This window comes from Myotis myotis, unplaced genomic scaffold, assembly GCF_014108235.1.
Source record: "Myotis myotis isolate mMyoMyo1 unplaced genomic scaffold, mMyoMyo1.p scaffold_m19_p_27, whole genome shotgun sequence".
Classification (NCBI taxonomy): domain Eukaryota; kingdom Metazoa; phylum Chordata; class Mammalia; order Chiroptera; family Vespertilionidae; genus Myotis; species Myotis myotis.
In genome coordinates this window covers 3,009,117-3,030,602 of record NW_023416332.1, presented here as the reverse complement: position 1 = coordinate 3,030,602, position 21,486 = coordinate 3,009,117, and the positions used below count along the sequence as shown (strand labels likewise).

The window sequence follows — 21,486 nt, the reverse complement described above, 5'->3', positions numbered from 1 at the left end:
CCCAGAGCCTGGGTCTCGTTCACCTGCGACCCCTGGGTAAGCGGCCCCTCACCCTGTGGCCATTTGCTCCGATGGGCCTCCCCCTCCCCCACCCCCTCCTGCACCCCCAGCGACAGGGGTCCTGTGGCTGCACCAGGGCCTCTGGGCGGCGGCTCTTTGTCCCGTGGTCCCTCCCAGCGGCTAACGCACGAGGAAGCCCTCAGGAAAATAAAAAAATTACACAAGTGGTTTGTGAAGGACACGTCGGGTTCTTGCTCCGCGGTGACGTCCGGGCTGAAGGCGGGACGTTCTGTGGCCTCAGCACTCGCTCACCTTCTCCGATGACCTTGGGGAAATGGGCTTCTTCAAGGATAAGTTTTGGTCCTAAAGGAAGGTCGCGGTGCTTGGTGTGAGCGGCTCGCGCCTTTCTGAGGAAACACGCGTGGCTGGGAGGGATGCTCTGTCCCCTCGGCCGGCAGGGCCCTCCTGGCTGTGGGCTGCTATGACTGGTCTAAGAGTAAGGACTTCTTCTTAAACATATATTTGTATTGGTTTCAGAGAGGAAGGGAGAGGGAGACACCAATGATGAGAGAGAATCATGGATCGGCTCCCTCCTGCACGCCCCACACTGGGGATCGAGCCTGAAACCCAGCCACGTGCCTCTACGGGGAGTAGGACCCTCTCCTCCTGGTTCCTAGATCAACGCTGAACCACTGAGCCACACCTTCCAGGCCGCCAGGTGCTTTCTGGAACCCCATCCTCTCGGGCAGCTCTGGGAGGTCTCCCCACTTCACAGGTCAAAGTTCCGGCAGCCCGAGCCCACGAGGCTGCAGAACTCGCCCAGGCCTTCATCCCAGCCAGGCTCCCCTGGCCGCAGCCTCGTCCATCCTGCGGGCCCCACCGCCTCTGGGAGCCGGAGAGCAAACGCAGGGCCAACCTCCGCACACCCATCCCCCCGCCCCCAGGGCTGCCGACTCCCCGGATCCTGGGTCCCTTCTCCAGGGTCATGGGCTCCAGGACGAATGAGCTGCAGGCAGGACAGGAGCCACGCCGGGTCCTGGCCACATGCACCTTCCGGAAATGAGAGTCCGTCTTTGTTCTGGTTTCCTCTTTTCAGCCACAAGAGGCTGATTGTGAACTCGGACATGAGGGACAGGAAGAAGCTTATGACGTCAGTGGGGCTGGAAGGAAGTGGCTTTGAGACGCGAGACCACGGAAGCCCGGATCTGCCCCGCGCGTGGTGGTTTGATGCTGCTCGGCCAGAAGGACCCGCTGGGAGGGAGCAGCCGTTCGCGCTCCTGGCAACCTCCACACCATGGACTCTCCCAGACCTATTGGCCAGAGGAAACCTCTCAGGTCGGCCCTGGCCAGTGCCACTCAGTGGACAGAGCATCAGCCTGCGGACTGAGGGGTCCCAGTTTAGATTCCGGCCAAGGGCACATGCCCGGGTTGCAGGCTCCATCCCCAGTGGGGGCGGTGCAGGAGCCGCTAATCAATGATTCTCTCTGATCATTGATGTCTCTCTCTCCCTCTCCCTTCCTCTCTGAAATCAATAAAAAAATATATATTTTAAAAAACCTCTTACATCAAGCCCTCACTGGTTCAGCTCAGTGGATAGAGCATCGGCCTGCGGACTGCAAGGTCCCAGGTTCGATTCCGGTCAAGGGCATGTACCTTGGTTGCAGGCACATTCCCAGTAGGGGGTGTGCAGGAGGCAGCTGATCGATGTTTCTCTCTCATCGATGTTTCTAACTCTCTATCCCTCTCGCTTCCTCTCTGTGAAAAATCAATAAAATATATATTTTAAAAAGGGGGGGACATGGTGGCCAATGTGGGGTGTGCTGTCAGTGTCTGGATTAGTCTTTGCTACAGCACAGGCCAGGCAAGGAGGCTCAGACCGGGGTCTCCTCGTCACCATGGCACCTAAAACAGCAGCTGGGTAGAAGCTCAGTCTGTGTATGGTCCTTTAATCCCAGCAACTCCTGCAAAAATCCCTTTTCCCTCCATTGACATGAAGGTGGAATGTTCCTTTTGAAAGAAATACTGAATTCATACTTGGAAACACAGCCTATAAGTCCCCTGGGAACAGGCAGCTCACCTCTCCTGGTCGCCAGAAACTCCCGTGGCTGACTCCTGGGCCATGGAGACTGAGGTCTTCCCTGGGGTGGGTTGGTCACAGCTGCGGTGGCCGGCCGGCCGGCTTCGTCCAAAATCCCCCAGGAGACGGTGAACAGGAGCAGCTCCTGGTGTCAGGACACGCGCCACACCACGGACTACAGGACGCCCAACACCCTCCTGATCACAGATGCACGATCCCTGCCCTCTTAGAGCTCCTCTTACCAAGTGCGCTTTACGCAGGGGTTGCGTGTCTGCCCAAGACAAGCCATCTCTCTGGGCACTGCAGTTTCCGAAGAGGTCCGATAACTGGGGACAAGGACTCGGGGGACGGCTACGGGCATCCTCGCTGCCCCCGCCCCACCCCCAGCTCTTAGTTTCATTGGGTGTCGCACCAATCACTCTCGGCACCAGGATTGTGTGTGGATTAGTATTTACCCAGAGAAGAAAGGACCAAGAAGACAGGGTGTTTTGTGGCTCAGAATGGCTCCCAGGATGGGGTGGGGGTGGGGGAACTTGGAAGGGTCCAGGGAGGGTGGCTGAGAACCTGTGGGTTCCGGGCCCAGGCACGTTTCTGTGAACTGTTCCCAGGACTTGCTGTCCCCAGAACGCTGACAGGCTAGTGGTCAACAGAGCACGGGCCCCTGCAGAGCTCAAGGTCTGTGCTGGGCTGACCGGGGCCTCCCGCAGCCACCTGGCCCCTCACAGCCATCGCCCTCTGGCTCCTTCCCGCTGTGTCTGTTGGGGGTAAACCCCAGCCCCTTCAGGAAGTGTGTGCCTTCCTGTCCATGTCCTGTGCCCACAGGAAGGACCACTGCAGACAGAGTCCCCTCTGAAGCCTGCGGTGTCCTCTGACCTGGAGGAGGGCATTACACAGTCTGAAGATTACATGGGGAAGTAGGCAAAAGGTACGCCACATGGGCAGTTCACAGGTAATGCAGGCTGGGGGTTTGCAAAGGGCTGTCGGCTCTGGTTTCTGCAGCAAGGTTGTTAATCTCTCCATAACAGGCAGCTCCCAGATGAGGAGGATGGGCTGCGTTTCCAGGTGCGCTCCCAGGTACTGAGTCCCTGCCCACTGAGCTGGCCCCATCCCACAGGTCAGAGGGACCAGAGGATGGCACCCTGCTCTGCCTTTTCCTCCCGGGGGGTCCGGACGTACTCTACACGGCCAGGAGTGAAGTGTGCAAGGCGACACCCGTAACCCGAGATGACAAGGAGCAGAGGTGCCAGGACCGAGGGAGAGCTGTCCCTGTGTGTCCGCCCACATGCTGGCCACAGCCACAGAGCTGCCTGAGCTGGATTCAAAATAAATAAGGTTAAGCCCAGCTGGTGTGGCTCAGTGGCTAAGCATCAACCTATGAACCAGGAGGTCACAGCATGATTCCCAGTCAGGGCTCATGGCCAGGTTACAGGCTCCATCCCCCGTGTGCAGGAGGCAGCCGATCAATGATTCTCTCATCATTGATGTTTCTCTCTCTCTCCCTCTCCCTTCCTCTCTGAAATCAATAAAAATATATTAAAACACAATCAGGTTAAGGGTTAGGGTGAGTTTCTCCATCACATTGGCCACATGTCCAGGGCTCAGTGTCCGGACACAGAATGACTATCACCCTGGAGTGTCCTGGTGGCTGGCACTGGGTGGGTGGGTGGAGCCTGACCCCGCGGTCATCAGCACAGTAGGACCAGGAGCTGCCCTGAAGCTGGACAGTGTCACCTTGTTTCCGAGGCGACTTCCAGGACAAATATTCCTGGTGCAATTCGTTAAATGGCTTTGAGAATGGCTCCTTTTAGGAGATCCCCACCCAAGCTCCTCCTTAGGAAGGATCAGACTCACCAGGACTTGACGGGCGGGAGTCCCTGAGGCCTGGATTAAGGGGGTGAGGGGGGGAACCGTGCAGGGCAGAAGCCCCGCTGGCAGGAGCCTGGAGCCCCAGGAAGCAAAGCATGCGCCCGGCTACGCACTGTCCTTTGTCTCCACTAAGTTGATGAACAAAAGCCTATTTGGATTTTTTAACCACAAATTCTGTATTTCAGGTTTAATGCCCAGTGTTCAGTTCTGCTCCTCCTGACTCCATAGGACACAGTGCTTAAGGGGCACTGATCCAGAGGACAATTGCTACCTGAGAGCGATAAGAGCCCTCCCGGTACCCGGCCCTCCCCCGCACCCGGCCCTCCCCCACACCCGGCCCTCCCCCGCACCCAGCCCTCCCCCACACCCAGCCCTCCCTCCCCGGCACCCGGCCCTCCCCCGCACCCGGCCCTCCCCCACACCCAGCCCTCCCTCCCCGGCACCCGGCCCTCCCGGCACCCAGCCCTCCCCCGCACCCAGCCCTCCCTCCCCCGCACCCGGCCCTCCCCCGCCAGCACGCGGAGCAGCGCAGCGCCCAGGCCCAGTTTGGTCACCACTTGGCCTCAGGCAAAAACAAGAGGCAATGGCTAGATCCTGGTGAGAGTCCAGGTACCTTCCTCTGCGCAGCTCCCAGGCCCGGGCGGCAGGAAGCAGAGCAGCGCCAGGGCTGGGACCAGCAGCCTCCTCCCCAGCTCCATGGCTCCCGCCTCCCCGTCACAGCCCAGGCGAAGCCGTGAGGGCAGGGCTCTTAAAGGCTTGACCCTCCCCCTGGCCAGCACCTGTGGACAATCAGCCAACTGTGAGTCCCCTCAGAAACACTCCTCACCCCCACCCCCACCCCACCCGCAGGGCTGCTTCCCTCAGATCCAAGTGTCCTGAGGGCGGTATGAGTCCTCCCTCCATGGGGCTCACACAGCTGCACCAAAGTCAACCTGCTCTCCCCCTGGGGTGACTGTGACACAGCTGGTGACACGGCTGGTGCTGTGTCCATCACAGGACACCTAGAGCCAGTGTCCGAGGTAGAGGACGCACAAACCTGCTGCCCCGGGACTGTGAGTGGCCCTTTGTCTGGTGCACTCATAGCTGTGAATGAGCACATGGCACCAGGTCCTCCACACCCTCCCCCCTCCCCACTGGCTGCAGAAGAAAATGCAACGTCCATCGTCCATCGCTCTCTGTTCAATGCCCTGACGGTCATCCCAAGGGCGCCTGGTCCGTTGGTCCCTGGGAGTGAAGGGATGACTTCCGCCCCACCTGCTCCCTCCGGGCCCCTCCCCCTCTCTCTGCAAAGACACCTGTGGCGATGCCACCTGAGGGACAGGGACCATCCCAGCACCAACCACTCTCAGCACGGCAGGGTCTAGTGACCATCTTGATTTCCCTCAGACGCGTCAGGGACAGGAAGTCGCCGTGACCACCGCTGCCCTCACCTCGTCCCAGTGCATTAGTGCAGGGAGCGTGGCGCACACTCAGGAGAAGTTTCTAGTGTCGGCTCATCTGTGTCACTTCAGCCCGCGCTCACCCCCACCAGCCTGGCGCCCATCCTTCGTCCTCTTCTTGGGAGTACTTTCCCCTAAAGCCACAGGGAATAAAAACATTATTCAGCCCGGCTGGTGTGGTTCAGTGGCTGAGTGTTGACCTATGAACCAGAAGGTCACGGTTCAATTCCTGGTCGGGGCACATGCCCGGGGTTGCAGGCTCGACCCCCAGCAGGGGGCTTGCAGGAGGCAGCCGATCAATGATTCTCTCTCATCATTGATGTTTCTATCTCTTTCTCCTTCTTCCTTCCTCTCTGAAATCAATAAAATTATATTTTAAAAAACAATACACAAAACCAACATTATTCAGTAGCAATACCTGATGTCTTAAGGCAGGACAGAATCCTCTGGAAGTCTTTGCCATCTGGGTCACCTCACCACGTGATGCGAGTCCAGCACAGTGTCTGCTGTGCGGGGTTCAGGACCAGCCCATATCCACAGATGGCCCCTCGACGCCCCAGGGCCAAGCTGGAGCCACCCCTGGATCTCACACGTCCAAAGTGGAGGGTCCCATGTCCTCAAGACAGGAGAGTCAACAGACACTGACCTCACATTCCTGACTCACAGGACCGTGTGCTGTAGAGGTTGACGCAGTGGAGCCAGGGCTGGGGGGGCGAACCGGGGAGGGTGGGGCAGGCACAGCCATCACCTCCTGCTGCTCCTCGTGCCCACCTCCGGGGCCGCCATCCCTGAGATCCCCAGATGGGTATCACTTAGTCGACAGCATGCCGGGCGGAGGGGAATGACAGCTGGCTTAGGATGTTGTAAAAATTGCTTGGACACCAGCTTCACCACAGCAGATTTGAAACTAAGACGCTTTCCAGGTTCCTAAAATGATTGGTGGGTGTTAACTTTGACATGTATTACTCATTATCCCGGCCCCTTAGCCACAGTGCGGGAAAGGGCTATAAATGAGACAGAATTCTAGGTCCTGATCTCATCCCTGCCACTGGCCGGGAGGGCCCTTCACCGGACCTGCCAAGTAAAGGAGCCGCAGGGCAAACCCCGAGCGCGGCTGCGCTGCCTGCCTGTCCTCCCCGGACGGCACCGCGGACGGAGGCACCTGCTGGTTCTCGAGGGAAGAACAGAAGGGCCGCTCTGAGTGATGCAGGGGAAGAGGCTCCTCCACTGTTAACGCACCTTCAGCAGCAGCCTGGGGGCAGAAGGGCCGCCACGGGCTCCCAGGGACAGAGGCCGGCAGACAGGGGAGCCCAGGGCGCAGAAGTGCTCAGGTGGGTCCTGCAGGGCCTGTGGCCACACCTCGCTGAGCTGGAGACAGTGCCTGGGAAGAAGCGCCATGTCAGCAGTTGTTGGTACAGGAGGGCTCACAGCTCCAATAAAAGGCCTGTGTAAAGTCTGGATGGATAATTGCCTTTCAATTTCTTAACAGCAAAACAAAGCAGACATGAGAACAAAGAAGTAATGATAGGGGCAGAAATAGAGTATTTGGGGACCAGCTATAATTGTAAGAAATATTAATCCTGCTTTGTTACCCGTGATTGTTTTATTCTGATGAAAGGAGGCACATTCTAACCTGCTGGGAGTTGCACTCGGTACCTGGGAGCTCACCTGGAAACGCAGCCCATCCTCCTCATCTGGGAGCTGCCTGTCATCATGGGAAGATTAACAACCTTGTTGCAGAAACCAGAGCCAGACAGCCCTTTGCAAAACCCCAGCCTTTGCATACTCCCAGCCTTTGTATACCTGCAGGCTTTTGCACATCTCCAGCCTGCATTACCTGTGAACTGCCCATGTGGCATACCTTTTGCCTACTTCCCCGTGTAATCTTCATCCTTCTGCCCAGTATAAGCAGCTGGCCTATGGTGGGGGCAGAGCAGATGTTTGTGGGTGACCTGCTGCTCTCCCATGCTGCCGGCAGTATTGGGATAAACGCTCACACGACTCAACCCTGTCTCTGCTGAATTGGCTCAAGTCGTGACAGACAGCGTGGACCCACTTACTGATTGTCTGGTTACATATTCTGGCAACCAACGAAGGGACGTAAGCGAGGGACTCCTCTGGGGTGGGTACTGGGGATCCCACTGCCTGGACTGAGGGTTCCTGGGGCTGAGGCCTGGACTCTTATTTGCAGCACTGCCAGGTATTGTCCTGTTTTGAGTCCCAGCTGCAGCCTCGGCAATCCCGTCTCACCTAAGACCTAAGTTGGATCAAGCGTGTTTGTATGACAGGAGGAGGAATCCAGCGTGTTTGTACAGCAGGAGACGCAGTTGCTGCCTCTCTGCGCTTCTTTGTAAGGAAGTATGCATGTGCATGGCACCGAAGGTATTTTACTGCCTCTGGTCTGGGCGAGCCTGATCAGCTGGGTGGCAAGAGACCTCCGGTGGTCCTTGGCCTGGTCTCCGAGCCCTTAGTCTGACCCACTCTGGGACGAGACACTGCCTGCTTCAGTGGTTGTTTCTATGCAGGGCATCCTGAGGTTTCCGTGGCTGGACAGACAAGGGGCATGGTGAGCTCTTGTCTGTAGGTTGTGCGCGCCTGTAAATACTGTACAGTGTCTCTGCTGTTGTTTTGTGTCTTTTGTTGTTTGGTTTGTTAAAGATGGGGCACATCCCACTCTGGGGAGCCCCCTGCTGGCGGCCGGCGAAACCCGTGGCGAGGACTGCAGGAACATCCCAGCAGCTGCTCAGAGTTCTTACTCAGGGGACCCTCCTTGCTCTCCCACTAAGGCATCAGCCGCTGGAAACTCTTAGCTAGTGAGGGTTCTTGTCTGTCTGTAACCTAACTTTGGTTACTGATATACTTTGCTTGCTCTATAGAATAGGATTTACAGAAGTACTGGCAGGAAAAATCAGGAGAAACAAAAATTGATTATGGGACTGAATGAACTGAAAATAATTATATAGCTTTTGTAACTTTTGTTAAAAGTATTGCTGATTCTTAAACTTTGTTTTTCATATATAAGGAAGCATTTTGAAAGCAAATGGTAAATTATGTATTTTTCACCCTACCTGATCCCTTCAGAATTTGGCAATTCTTAATCAGTTAAGTCACAGCAATATGTTCCTTTGCATGAATTCAGTAAGACCAGTTTCCAATTGTGGTTTTATTAAGAAAGACTTAGGAATGTCATGTCTAACATGCCTGGACTCTGGATGTCTCCAGAAAGCTTTAAGGAATGAGGCCAATAAAAGCCCCTGGAGAAAACTTGGTCCCTTGCTGGTCACCTGGTTCAAGGCAGTCTTTCCAGGTAAAGCAGAAAGGCTGCTTTCCTGAGAAATGGCAAGGAAGGAACCTCAAGACATCATTGGGGACCTCAACTCGAGGAATTCACCCAAGTCTACAGGTATTGCAGGCAAGCCTGATGGCCGCTAGGTGGCTCAGCTTCTTTGCCTTGTAGGGCTAAGTAAAGCTAAATCATGAGATTCCAACAAAGCATTTTTTTAAAAGTCTATATGATCAATTCTTATTTTTATTGTGTTCATGCAAAGAATCAAGCGAAATTGTAACTAGACTTAATACAGTAAATAAATTGGTCTTAATGTGGCTCTTTAATAAAAATGAGGGTGACTTTAGGGGAAAAATGTGTTTCAATAGGGAATTATTAGAACTGAAATGTTTTTTCCTTTCACCAGACTATTTGTTGTAATTCTTGATATTCTAACTTTTGCCCAGTAATACTAAACTTTATAACACAGTTCGTCTCCACCAGATTACAAGCCCTACTTGTACTCAAGGAAACCACGTCTAGACACCATTGCCACCTCCTTCTCATTGTCCTGACAGAGAGCAAGGATCTCTTGACTCTGAAACAAAACTTTGTCTCTCCTCAACATGAAGGAGTTTCAGAAGAGAACCTAGGTCATGAAAGATTTCAGAGCCCAGATCCTTGTGGGGAAGATGTGGTGGGCAGTTAGAATGAGCAGAGCAAGGACAATGGGCCAACCGGAGAAATGGACGGACCCTGAAACATGCTTCTCACCACTCCCACCGCACTGACGCTGGCTGTGGAGGAACCTATGCAGACGGACCTTTACATTTTGCCTAGTGGGACAACTATTGCTAATATGTAAAAATTACTCTATTCATTTTGGGAAGAAAGTCACATATGGGGACTTTTATGTGTTGGGACCCACTGTCTGGGAAAAGGATGCAGGGATGTTTTCTTTAAAAGTTGCTGCAGTGGCTTCCTGTGTGGGATGTCTTTTACTGGGTGTCCTAGTTATTGTCTTTCAGTATTAATAACTACAGTATGAATTGTTCTGATCATTTCACCCTCCCTTATAGTAATGGACATACTAAGCTGCCGGCCGGCTGGTTTCTGATATGTGGGGTGACTGTTTACTCATATATCCCTGCCTGCCGGGAGCCGGTACATGCTTGCTGTTTCAAGGGACCTGGCATATATGGCATACTGTTCTTAATATGTTTGCTCACCTTCTTGGCACTATGTGTTTTAACCAAGGTCTCCTCTCTGAGAAAGGTTGTTTCCCCAGGTAGGGATTTTCCCCTGAAGTTAGGGAGGGAATAAAACCTCTTAACTAAGTGCCAGGCGGGTAATTAATCACTTTAACTACGAACAATCATGCTTAAGCTACATAATCTTTTACTCCCTGGAATGGAGATAAGAAACGCCCTAACCTTTGGAATAGAGATTGATAGGATTGGAATCAAGTGGTATAAATACAGATGTAACAAGTCAGAACTTAGAAGAAGACAGAACCAGGAGGCACAGAACCTACACAGAACGTTCTCTAGAGACAGAAGAACTTCGCTGGAGAGAACATGGCAAAAGATCCTGGACTGAACCTGACTACAGAAATTGGCAAGAGAACCTGACTAGAACCTGGTGACTGAACCTGGCTGGAGAACCTGGACAGAACCTGGCTGAAGAACCTAGCAAGGGAACATGGCTACAGAACCTGGCTGGAGATCCTAAGCAGAACCTCTCTGGAGATCCAGACCAGAACTTGGCTGGAGATCCTGGCTAGAGATCCTGGCTAGGCTGCTGATCAACTGAACACTGTCTCCGTGTCCTTCCTTCTTCACCGACTCCGTCTACGCCTTTGGGAACCCCTGGACCCGCTGGGGTTGGACCCCGGCACCTGCCAACAACACCGAAGGGCCTTGTTCCTTAGCACAATTACAGTCTTTATGCCCCAGAAACATAACAGGGTCCAAACCAGAAGAGACCTTCTCATAGCTGTGGCACCAGACTGCAATGATCACCTCCCCCTGTGGAGCCCTGCTGACTATATTGCTTTAACCATCTTTGTTGTGCCAGTAATGGTAGCCCCCCCTTTTTTTAAAATTGTTTTATTGCTTAAAGTATTACAAAGAGTATTACATATGTCTCCTTTTTTTTCCCCTGCCCTTGACAATCCCCTGGCCTCCCCTACCCCCCAGTGTCTTATGTCCATTGGTTATGCTTATATGCATGCATACAAGTCCTTCGGTTGATCTCTTACCCACCCCCCTCTCACCCCCCAACCCTCCCCGGTCTTCCTGCTGTAGTTTGACAGTCTGTTCGAGGCAGCTCTGCCTCTGTATCTATTTTTGTTCATAAGTTTATAATGGTCTTTATTATCCAGAAATGAGATCATGTGGTATTTTTCCTTCATTGACTGGCTTATTTCACTTAGCATAATGCTCTCCAGTTCCATCCATGCCGTTGCAAATGGTAAGAATTCCTTCTTTTTTACAGCAGCATAGTATTCCATCATGTAGATGTACCACAGTTTTCTAATCCATTCATCTACTGATGGGCACTTAGGCTGTTTCCAGATCTTAGCTATGGTGAATTGTGCTGCTATGAACATAGGGGTGCATATATCCTTTCTGATTGGTGTTTCTGTTTTCTTGGGATATATTCCTAGAAGTGGGATCACGGGGTCAAATGGGAGTTCCATTTGTAGTTTTTTGAGGAAACTCTATACTGTCTTCCACAGTGGCTGCACCAGTCAGCATTCCCACCAGCAGTACACGAGTGATCCTTTTTCTCCACATCCTCTCCAGCACTTGTTGTTGATTTGCTGATGATAGCCATTCTGACAGGTGTGAGATGGTACCTCATTGTTGTTTTGATTTGCATTTCTCGGATGATTAGTGACTTTGAGCATGTTTTCATATGTCTCTTGGCTTTCTGAATGTCCTCTTTTGAAAAGTGTCTAAGTCCTTTGCCCATTTTTTGATTGGATTGTTTATCTTCCTTTTGTTAAGTTGTATGAGTTCCCTATAAATGTTGGAGATTAAACCCTTATTGGTGATATCGTTGGCAAATATGTTCTCCCATGCAGTGGGCCTTCTTGTTGTTTTGTTGATGGCTTCCTTTGCTGTGCAGAAGCTTTGTATTTTGATGTAGTCCCATTTGTTTATTTTCTCTTTAGTTTCCAATGCCCTAGGAGCTGTATCGGTGAAGAAACTGCTTTAGCATATGTCTGAGATTTTGTTGCCTTTGGATTCTTCTAGTATTTTTATGGTTTCCCATCATACATTTAAGTCCTTTATCCATTTTGAGTTTATTTTTGTGTATGGTGTAAGTTGATGGTCTAGTTTCACTTTTTTGCATGTATCTATCCAATTTTCCCAACAATGGTAGGCCCCTTAATGTAGAAGTGACCCGGCTAGCCTGTAGCAGGGTAAAGGTGCTGAATGCCACTTCCAGGGCTATACAGGGGATAAATCAAGAGCTGGGCCTGGTGAGGGACACAGTTCTAGAGAATTGGGCAGCAATAGATTACTTACTGTTGCGGCATAACCATGATTGTGAGGAATTTAAAGGACTGTGCTGTCTTAATCTTTCTGACAATTCTAGATAGAAAACAACATTCAACAAATTAGGGAAACCATCTCCAAAGTAAAACACAAGGTTTGTTTTGTGTTTTTTATGGATGTGACTTAACCAACCTAACTTCCTGGCTACCTAACCTGTTTGGGATATGGGAATTCTCTTAAATTGTTCTGTTTACTTTTGTAGTCTGATAGCTTGCCGCTGTATTCAATCTCTTCCAATTTTGAGACCCTGTATTCCATCCCCAAGAACTGCTATCAAGGCAGAAGCAAATGCAGTCTGGCAGGATGAGATTTTTCATCTAAAACAAATCTCATAGATATGAGATGGTAAAAATAGCAGTGGGGAAATGATAGGGACAGAAATAGAATACTGGAGACCAGCTATAATTTTAAGAAATATTAATCATGCTCTGTTAACCGTGATTGTTTCATTCTGATTAAAGAGGGCACATTCTAACCTGGCTGGGAGTTGCACTCATTACCTGGGAGCTCACCTGGAAATGCGGCCCCTCCTCCCCATCCCAGAGCTGCCTATTATCACGGAAAGATTAACAACCTTGTTGCAGAAACCAGAGCTGACAGCCCTTTGCATACTCCCGGCCTTTGCATACCCGCAGGCCTTTGCAAATCTCCAGCCTGCATTACTTGTGAACTGCCCATTTGGCATACCTTTTGCCTACTTCCCCATGTAATCTTCATCCTTCTACCCAACATAAGCAGCTGGCTTATGGTGGGGGCAGATTTTTGTGGATGACCTGCTGCTCTCCCATACTGTCAGCAGGACTGGAATAAATGCTCATATATGATTCAACCCTATCTCTGCTTAATTGGCTCAAGTAGTGACAGGCAGTGCAGACCCATTGATTGCCCAGTTACAATAATATGAAGTAACATGTTTATGCAATTATTTCATTAATTTAATTTCTAGTTAAATTATCATGGAGGGAAAAATAAGGGAAATGTACAGAATTTGTGCTGCTGTGAGGACATACTGACAAACGACTGAGCACATCACCCCGTGCCTCTCCGGGTCATGGCAATGGTCTCTGGGCTCCGTGCAGTTGGCAGTGCTAGGACAAGGCCGAGATGAAGTACTGGAGGGACACGTCCTCGTGGAGCAGGTCAAAGTGCACCATCTTGTGACTCACGAAAGCTGGGGACAGAAAACACCCATCACTATGGAGCCTCTGCGCACAGGGCTGCTCCCTGAATCCTGGACCCACTGAAGGTGACGTCTGCTCCAGGAACGCCCAGCCCCACAGGGATGGTCTGCGAAGGCAAGGTCAGGCACCGCCAGGCAAAGAGCAAACCTCAGGCGGAGGCACAGGGCAGATGGAGCGCCCCGGACGAGGAGTGATGGCAGAGCGAGAGGACCCAGCAGCCAGGACCCATGACCACAGGACGTGGAAGCCAGAAGCACTTCCAAGCAAAGTAAGTCTCCTCTCAGGGGCTGTGATGTCAGCGGCAAGGAGACAAGTCAGCCCTTCCTCAGGTACAGGGAAGGAGCGTGCTGCTGAGGCAGGTGTGCTGCGAGGACGGGACGACCAGAGCCAAGGGAGGGGTCAAGGGGACACAGACGTCAGCTTGAGACACAGGAAGAAGCCTAGGCATCGTGAGGGGAACCTAAATCCAAGCCAGGTGGTGTCAGGGCTGCGCACATGTCAGCTCAGCTGTCAGGTCAGATTACCAGGATGGTCAGCGCATTCTTCCGTAGCCCCTCTCTGGGTGTCAGCTCAGCTGTCAGGTCAGATTAACAGGACGGTCACCGCATTCTTCCGTAGCCCCTCTCTGGGTGCAGACACCATGCCTGACGCCCGGTGAGACAGCACAGCCCCACCTCTGTTACCTCTGAACCCGGGGAAATCCCAATCATCTGCCGGCCCTGGAAAATCAGAGGCCACGTGACCCGCCATGCATTTACGAGACCACAAACCAGCTGAGAGACAACAGGTGACTCAAGCGTGTGAAATGTGAAAACAATCACAGGCACACTCACTGCAGACGCCCCTGTGGGATTCACTTGTTGTCCAGCAAGAAACTGCAGGAACTTCCGGATGTCCACCTGCACCTCCGCCATCTGCTCTGGGCTGCGGTCCTCAGACTCGTTTTCAGAGGCTGAAATAACAGGAACATCTAGATGTAAAAGCAGACTGTTCGCTTAAATAAATGAGCTGCGTTACCCTGATATTAGCGTACTGGACAAATAGTGTGAGATGGAGATAGGACCCTTTGTTAAGCAAGAACTTATTAAATCCTGACTCTGAAATACTATGTAAATTTCCAGGAAATCTTCATTTCCAGGGCCTTGAAACATGACCCAATCTCCCCCTTTAGGTCAAAGGAGACGGCATCCCTTAGTACACGTGTATAGTTAATGCTTCGTACGCTTATGGACGGCTAATCAAGGCCTCTCATTCCAGAGCGGAAAGAGTCCTTTCAACTACGGAAAGCATCAAGGTAAGAAAACCCTCTTTCTTGTTTATTAAAACGAACACAATGAGGCAGACCAGAAGAAGTCCTCTCCCTCAGCATTACCAAAGCTTTGACCACATGGGCCTCATCTCCCCACAGCACCCCTCCACTGTGAAGGCCCAGCCCCAGAGCGATGCTAAAATGTGCACAGCAACCCTGGGGTGAGACATACCAATTCTGAAAGTGGAAGGGCCCAGCATAACTGTTTGGGACACAGGCGTGACTGAAAGGGTTTCAGGTCACTAGCAAACGCATTCCCCAGGTCCTTGGCCTCTGTCCCTCCACCCGCCCCACCCACACTGTGACTGCAGCACAGGCCTCCAATCCATCCATCAGCTGTGCTCACCACTCACTGAACTGATTCCGTGGCCTATCACCTCGCAGGAGACAGGCAATCTGCTCACCTGAGTAAAGTCTGCATTTGCTCATCTAGTCCTCTAAGTGTTAGAGACCCAAGGAGGAGGAAAGGAGAAACGTCATCTACCTTCCAACTGTGCTCCAGGTGGGAACTTGCCACCTTTAGTCGCAGAAACAGGGATTTAAGAGCTGGGATGGCGCCACGTTTCCAGACCCTGAGCCCACCCTCCAGCCAGGCACACTCATGCCCAGGAGGCCCGTCTCTCCACACCACTGTCCATCCCAGCAGCACGTAAGCCAGCCTGTCGCCTGTCTCCCCAAGCATAAAACAGTCTCCCGAATTTCACCCTCTTCCCGTTCATTCAGAGGCCTCAGTAAGGTGTGAAACAACTTTTCAGAAGCAAAACACAATCTACCAGAAAACCTACTGGATGGCGGATTCCCAAGATCTTTAAAATGAGTTGTAACGCACACTAGTTCCGACTCTATTTTCAGGTTCAAGTCTCCATTGAGGTTTGCTTCAATAATCTGCAAGTGGAGTATTTCACAAAGTCTTAAAAAAGAAAAGGAAAGCAAATAATAATAATAATAATAATAATAAAGTAAAAATCCACCACAATCATCAGCTTCCATACCAGGTAACGAGGGAGCCTACAAACCCCCAGCTCCCTCCTGACAGCACCAGGACCCGCATGGCATGGCAACAGAGAGTAGACAGGCCAGAGGACAGCGACTCGGAACACCCCGCAGGGAGGAGCCCTCAGAGCAGAGACCTCGGCGGGGACAGGTGAACAGGTGGAGGCTGGTGGGCAAGGCCTGGGTGGCTGGCTCCCTCACAGGAGAAACGCCGGGAGAAGTCACAGGGAAGAGGACAGCACCCTGGCTTATGAGGGGAGGGAACGAGGGAGCGAGCTCAGAGGTCCCGCAGGGGAGGCTCCGAGTGCTCTGGGCCTCGATCGTGGCTCCTGCTGGCTCAGCCCTGCACAGAGAATCACGGGTCCTTAGACGGCTGCCCTGCCTCCCTCAGGCTTAGAAGCTCTCCCGAGGCCCCCAGGGCATCCCCAGAGGAAGCTCCCAAGCTGACGACAGCCCTATGGTAGGCAGGCACGGGAGCACATGTCAGCATGGCTCTCACTGCTTCGCCCGAAGCCAACTGTCAATTAAATGAGCTCTGAGACTAAGCCATGAAAGAAAACTACTCTTAACTGGCTGTCACCGGCCGGACATCGCTCCTCACCGACATGGCAGCGTCCCTCTGGGACCCACACCGGTGCCTGCGGCCACCACCCGACAGGAACGCCAAGGGCTTCCAGGGCAGTCAGTTGCACGGCCGTCCCTGGGCGGACATTCGCTCTCCGCCGCATTCCTGCCACGCCGGGCTGACTGAGGGTCTTACGGGAACAGCCCGGCACAGGCCCGTTCCTCCGGGAGCAGCCTTCAGAAAGGAGCATCCTTTCCAACCAGCAGAGCAAAGCCGCGCTGACATCGGGGACTAATGACGCCGCCGGGCACGTGGGAGCCACCGGCTGCCATCACTCACATCAGCGTCCGGGGCGGTGGCTCCTCAGGTTCCTCCACGGCCTCCTGCGAGTGACCTTCACGGACGTCGGGTCACGTGCGGCTGCTGCTCGACACAGACACCTGCGAGGAACCCGCAGGCCTGAGGCGGAGAAGCCGGCCGGCCACGCCGCGTGGGTGCTCTCCGTTCCCACGGAGCCATCGCACGCACGGTGTGCAGGTCACGCGGGCACCTGCCCTGCGGCCCCGCTGCCATGACCCCCCTCCCCCTGCTGCAGCCACTGCCCGGCCGGGTCCCCTCCTCACCAGCTCCATGGACACCGTCCGGAGGGGAAGTGCTGGTGGGTCCCCCTGACCTTCAAGGTCCGGCCGTTCTGCGCGGTGTTCAGGGCGCGGGAGCGGTTCTCGGCCGCGAGCTCCACGTAGATCGCATCGTTGTCCTCGGAGACGCCTCCACCTGGAACTCGCTGAAGAAGTTCTCCACATGCTGACTCCGCACCCACCGGGTCGGCCAGGATGGAGTTGAGCGCGTGCGGGTGGATGCGCGGGGTGCAGGGCAGGCGAGCTTGGCCACCAGGCAGCTGCCGCCTGCGGGGGGCGCGGGTCATGTGCGGGTCACGTGCGGGGCCTGGAGGCCGGCGCAGGCCAGGCGCACGAGGGTGAGGTGAGGACACTGAGGCTCCCAGGGCAGCAGCTCGGCCCCCAAGAACCGCCTGTGCCGGGTGAGGGCCGCCCCGGGACCAGTCCGATCCCAAACCAGCTGGGGCCCCACTGCCCACAGCCCGCCGCCAGCCCCCAGCCCCTCAGCCCCCAGCCCTCAGCCCCCAGCCCTCAGCCCCCAGCCCCTCAGCCCCCAGCCCTCAGCCCCCAAGCCCCTCAGCCCCCAGCCCTCAGCCCCCAGCCCCTCAGCCCCCAGCCCCTCAGCCACCAGCCCCTCAGCCCCCAGCCCCTCAGCCCCTCAGCCCCCAGCTCCTCAGCCCCCAGCCCTCAGCCCCCAGCCCTCAGCCCCCAGCCCCTCAGCCCCTCAGCCCCCAGCCCTCAGCCCCCAGCTCCTCAGCCCCCAGCCCTCAGCCCCCAGCCCCTCAGTCCCAGCCCCTCAGCCCCCAGCCCCCAGCCCTCAGCCCCCAGCCCCTCAGCCCCCAGCCCCTCAGCCCCCAGCCCTCAGCCCCTCAGCCCCCAGCCCTCAGCCCCCAGCCCCTCAGCCTCTCAGCCCCCAGCCTCTCAGCCCCTCAGCCACCAGCTCCTCAGCCCCCAGCCCCTCAGCCCCTCAGCCCCCTGCCCTCAGCCCCCAGCCCTCAGCCCCTCAGCCCCCAGCCCTCAGCCCCCAGCCCCTCAGCCTCTCAGCCCCCAGCCCTCAGCCCCCAGCCCTCAGCCCCCAGCCCCTCAGCCTCTCAGCCCCTCAGCCCCCAGCCCCTCAGCCCCTCAGCCCCCAGCCCTCAGCCCCCAGCCTTCAGCCCCCAGCCCTCAGCCCCCAGCCCTCAGCCCCTCAGCCCCCAGCTCCTCAGCCCCCAGCCCTCAGCCCCTCAGCCCCCAGCCCCTCAGTCCCAGCCCCTCAGCCCCAGCCCCTCAGCCCCCAGCCCCTCAGTCACCAGCCCCTCAGCCCCCAGCCCTCAGCCCCTCAGCCCCTCAGCCCCCAGCCCTCAGCCCCTCAGCCCCCAGCCCTCAGCCCCTCAGCCCCCAGCCCTCAGCCTCTCAGCCCCCAGCCTCTCAGCCCCTCAGCCCCCAGCTCCTCAGCCCCCAGCCCTCAGCCCCCAGCCCCTCAGCCCCCAGCCCCTCAGCCCCTCAGCCCCCAGCCCTCAGCCCCTCAGCCCCCAGCCCTCACCCCCCAGCCCCTCAGCCCCTCAGCCCCCAGCCCCTCAGCCCCCAGCCCTCAGCCCCTCAGCCCCCAGCCTCTCAGCCCCCAGCCTCTCAGCCCCTCAGCTCCCAGCCCCTCAGCCCCTCAGCCCCCAGCCCCTCAGCTCCCAGCCCCTCAGCCCCCAGCCCCTCAGCTCCCAGCCCCTCAGCCCCGCCCCCTCAGCTCCAGGGAAGCCCTCCGCGCGCCCCTCCGTCGTCGGCCCGCCCTCCCCTCGCTCCCTCCACACCCCGGGCGGCCGCGACCCGCTCACGCGTGAAGCGGTTGAGACAGGCTGCGTCCGCAATCTTGGCGCGAAACTTTACGGAGCCCGGGAGACCTGTGGCGGCGGACTGGAGTCCCGCCCTCAGCGTCCCTTCCTCAGAGTCCTGCCCTCAGCTTCCGGCCCTCAGCGTCCCACCCTCGGCGTCCGGCCGGAAACGCCGGCCCGCGCTCCTTAGTTCCGCCCTGGGTAGGGAGGGGGCGGCTCCGCTTTAGAATGCAGGATCCGCAGCCCCAGGTGTGAGTAGGGGTTCCAGCGTTAAAGAACCTTGACACCGACGGCCACTTGTTTTTTTAACTATATTTTCACTGATTTCAGAGAGAAGGGAGGCGAAGAGAGAAACATCAATGATGAGAATCATGGACCGGCCTCACACTGGGGATGGAGCCCGCAACCCGGGCCGGTGCCCTGACCCGGAATCCAACCCTGACCTCCTGGTTCCTAGGTCAACGCTCAACCCCTGAGCCACACCAGCCGGGCCTATTGCCACTTTTATTAAAATATCAAAAAACAGCCAAAGCCGGTTTGGCTCAGGGGATAGACCGTCGGCCTGCGGACTGAAAGGTCCCAGGTTCGATTCCGGTCAAGGGCATGTACCTGGGTTGCGGGCACATCCCCAGTGGGAGATGTGCAGGAGGCAGCTGATCGATGTTCCTCTCTCATCGATGTTTCTAACTCTCTATCTCTCTCCCTTCCTCTCTGTAAAAAATCAATAAAATATTTTTTAAAAATATATCAAAAAACAATGGTTCATTTGTAAAGGATTAAATAAAACGCTCAGATGCACGCATCTGCTGCAGATAGCTTTAGACCCCACTCAGCCCTGTAGCCACCCTGGATTATGGTTTTAAATTTAAAATTTTAAGGGTAGTAAACACAGGATTTTAAAGAACAGTGACGTTAAGTGATGATTCTGCAATTTGTCTCATGATGAATTTCACTGGGTCCTGTTAAAGTTCTTACAGCATAAATAACAGAAACGATGTAGACTTTAAAAAGTCAAACAAGCCCCAGCTGGTTGGCTTACTCGCAGTGGTTCTCAACCTGTGGGTCGCCACCCTCTCACAGGGGTCGCCTAAGACCATCGGAAAACACATATATAATCACATATTGTTTTGTGATTAATCACTATGCTTTCATGATGTTCAATTTGTAACAATGAAATTGGGGGTCACCACAACATGAGGAACTGTATTAAAGGGTCGCGGCATTAGGAAGGTTGAGAACCACTGGCTTAAAGGACAGAACATTGACCTGTGGACTGAAGGGTTCGATTCCGGTCAAGGGCATGGATCTTGGTTGTAGGCTCATCCCCAGCCGTGGTTGGGGCGCATGTGAGAGGCAACCAATCGATGTGTCTCTCTCACATTGTAATGTTTCTCTCTGTCTCTCCCCCTTCCTTCCACTCTCTAAAATTCTATGGAAAAAAATCAAAATAAAATTCAATGGAAAATATCCTCGGATTAACAAAAAAAAAGAAAGACCATGAAATAATACATCTTTTTCTAGACAAATTCATTTGTTAATGTTCCAACAACACGGTTCATCCTCATAGGCTAAACCATCACCAGGAGATTGAAACCACTTTCACAGTTTTTATTAGTAAAATTCATTCACTTTTTACGGGCAAGTGTGAGCCCTCTATTCGATTTCTACACGTGCAGAAGGTCTAAGGGAGAAGAACACGAGTATTCCGGACCTGTGGTCGTGGCCGTGGGCACCAGACCCTCTAGCCGTGGCCCCCGGGGCTGCCGTGGACCCTGAATCTGTACAAACACGTGTACTTCAGATGTCCCCAGTTGCTGAGGATTGTAAGTTTCACACACAATAAGGGCTCAGACACTTCATGCTGGAAAAAAAGAAAAGAAAATTAATGGCTTATCAAGAAACCCATCTCAAAGGGTCCTAAGGAATTCGGTTGTAATGGGCAAGGAACTCTTTCCTGCATTAAGTGCAATCACACAGGCTCTAACGAAGTGGTTCTCAACCTTCCTGATGCTGTGACCCTTTAACACAGGCCTCTGTCCTCCTTTCCTGGGCCTCCGGCAAAGGTGGGCGCCCCCCCATCCATGTGATGAGGCAACAAAGTGGGTCCGTCCCCTGAAGCTGGGAGTGGCCACCTTTCCAAGGAGAACCCCACCCGTGACGCTCCCACAGTGCCCAGCAGGGACCTGGGGCCCGGTCAGGCGGGAGGCCCTCCTCCCCACGGGGGCCGTGGGCAGCTTTGCTCAATGGGCTGGCAGGCGAGGAGCCCCGGCTGCCAGCAAGGCTGCGGGCACGCAGCTTGAGGGGTGTCTGGGGTCAGAGCAGCCCAGGCTCCAAGAGGAGGTGGCACGTGTGGGCTCTCCAAGGCGCTAAGGGCTGATGGGATCGGCTGATAAGGCTATGGCCTTGCCCTGGGTGCGACACTGCATTGCTGTTCTCAAGGTCCCGGGGACGGGCTGTTCCCCACCTGCGGGGCCCAGCGCCCCGAGCTAATCGTTAACCGGCGGCGGGACGTTGACTCTCTCTGTCTCACTCACATGTGTACATGGAGCTAAACATGCATCCACTCAAAATTCACCGCCTTCGCCAGCTGCAAGCGCACGGCTCGGGCGTGAAGCACAGTCACACTGAGGTTGCGGCCGTCACCGCCACCCTCTCCAGAACTTTCCATCCTCCCAAACTGAAGCTCTGTCCCCATTCAGCACTCCCTCCTCCCCACGCCTGGCACCACCATCCGCCTCCTTGGGGGCCTCGGACGAGTGGGTCACACAGGCTCTGTCCCTCTGGGTCTGGCTAACGGTGCTTAGCT

At 54.8% G+C, this 21,486-nt stretch overlaps 1 pseudogene; it reads right to left on the bottom strand.

Annotated features, from left to right (window-relative positions):
* Positions 1-13,130: 13,130 nt before the first annotated feature.
* LOC118648951 lies at positions 13,131-21,348 on the bottom strand (annotated as a pseudogene).
* Positions 21,349-21,486: the final 138 nt, after the last annotated feature.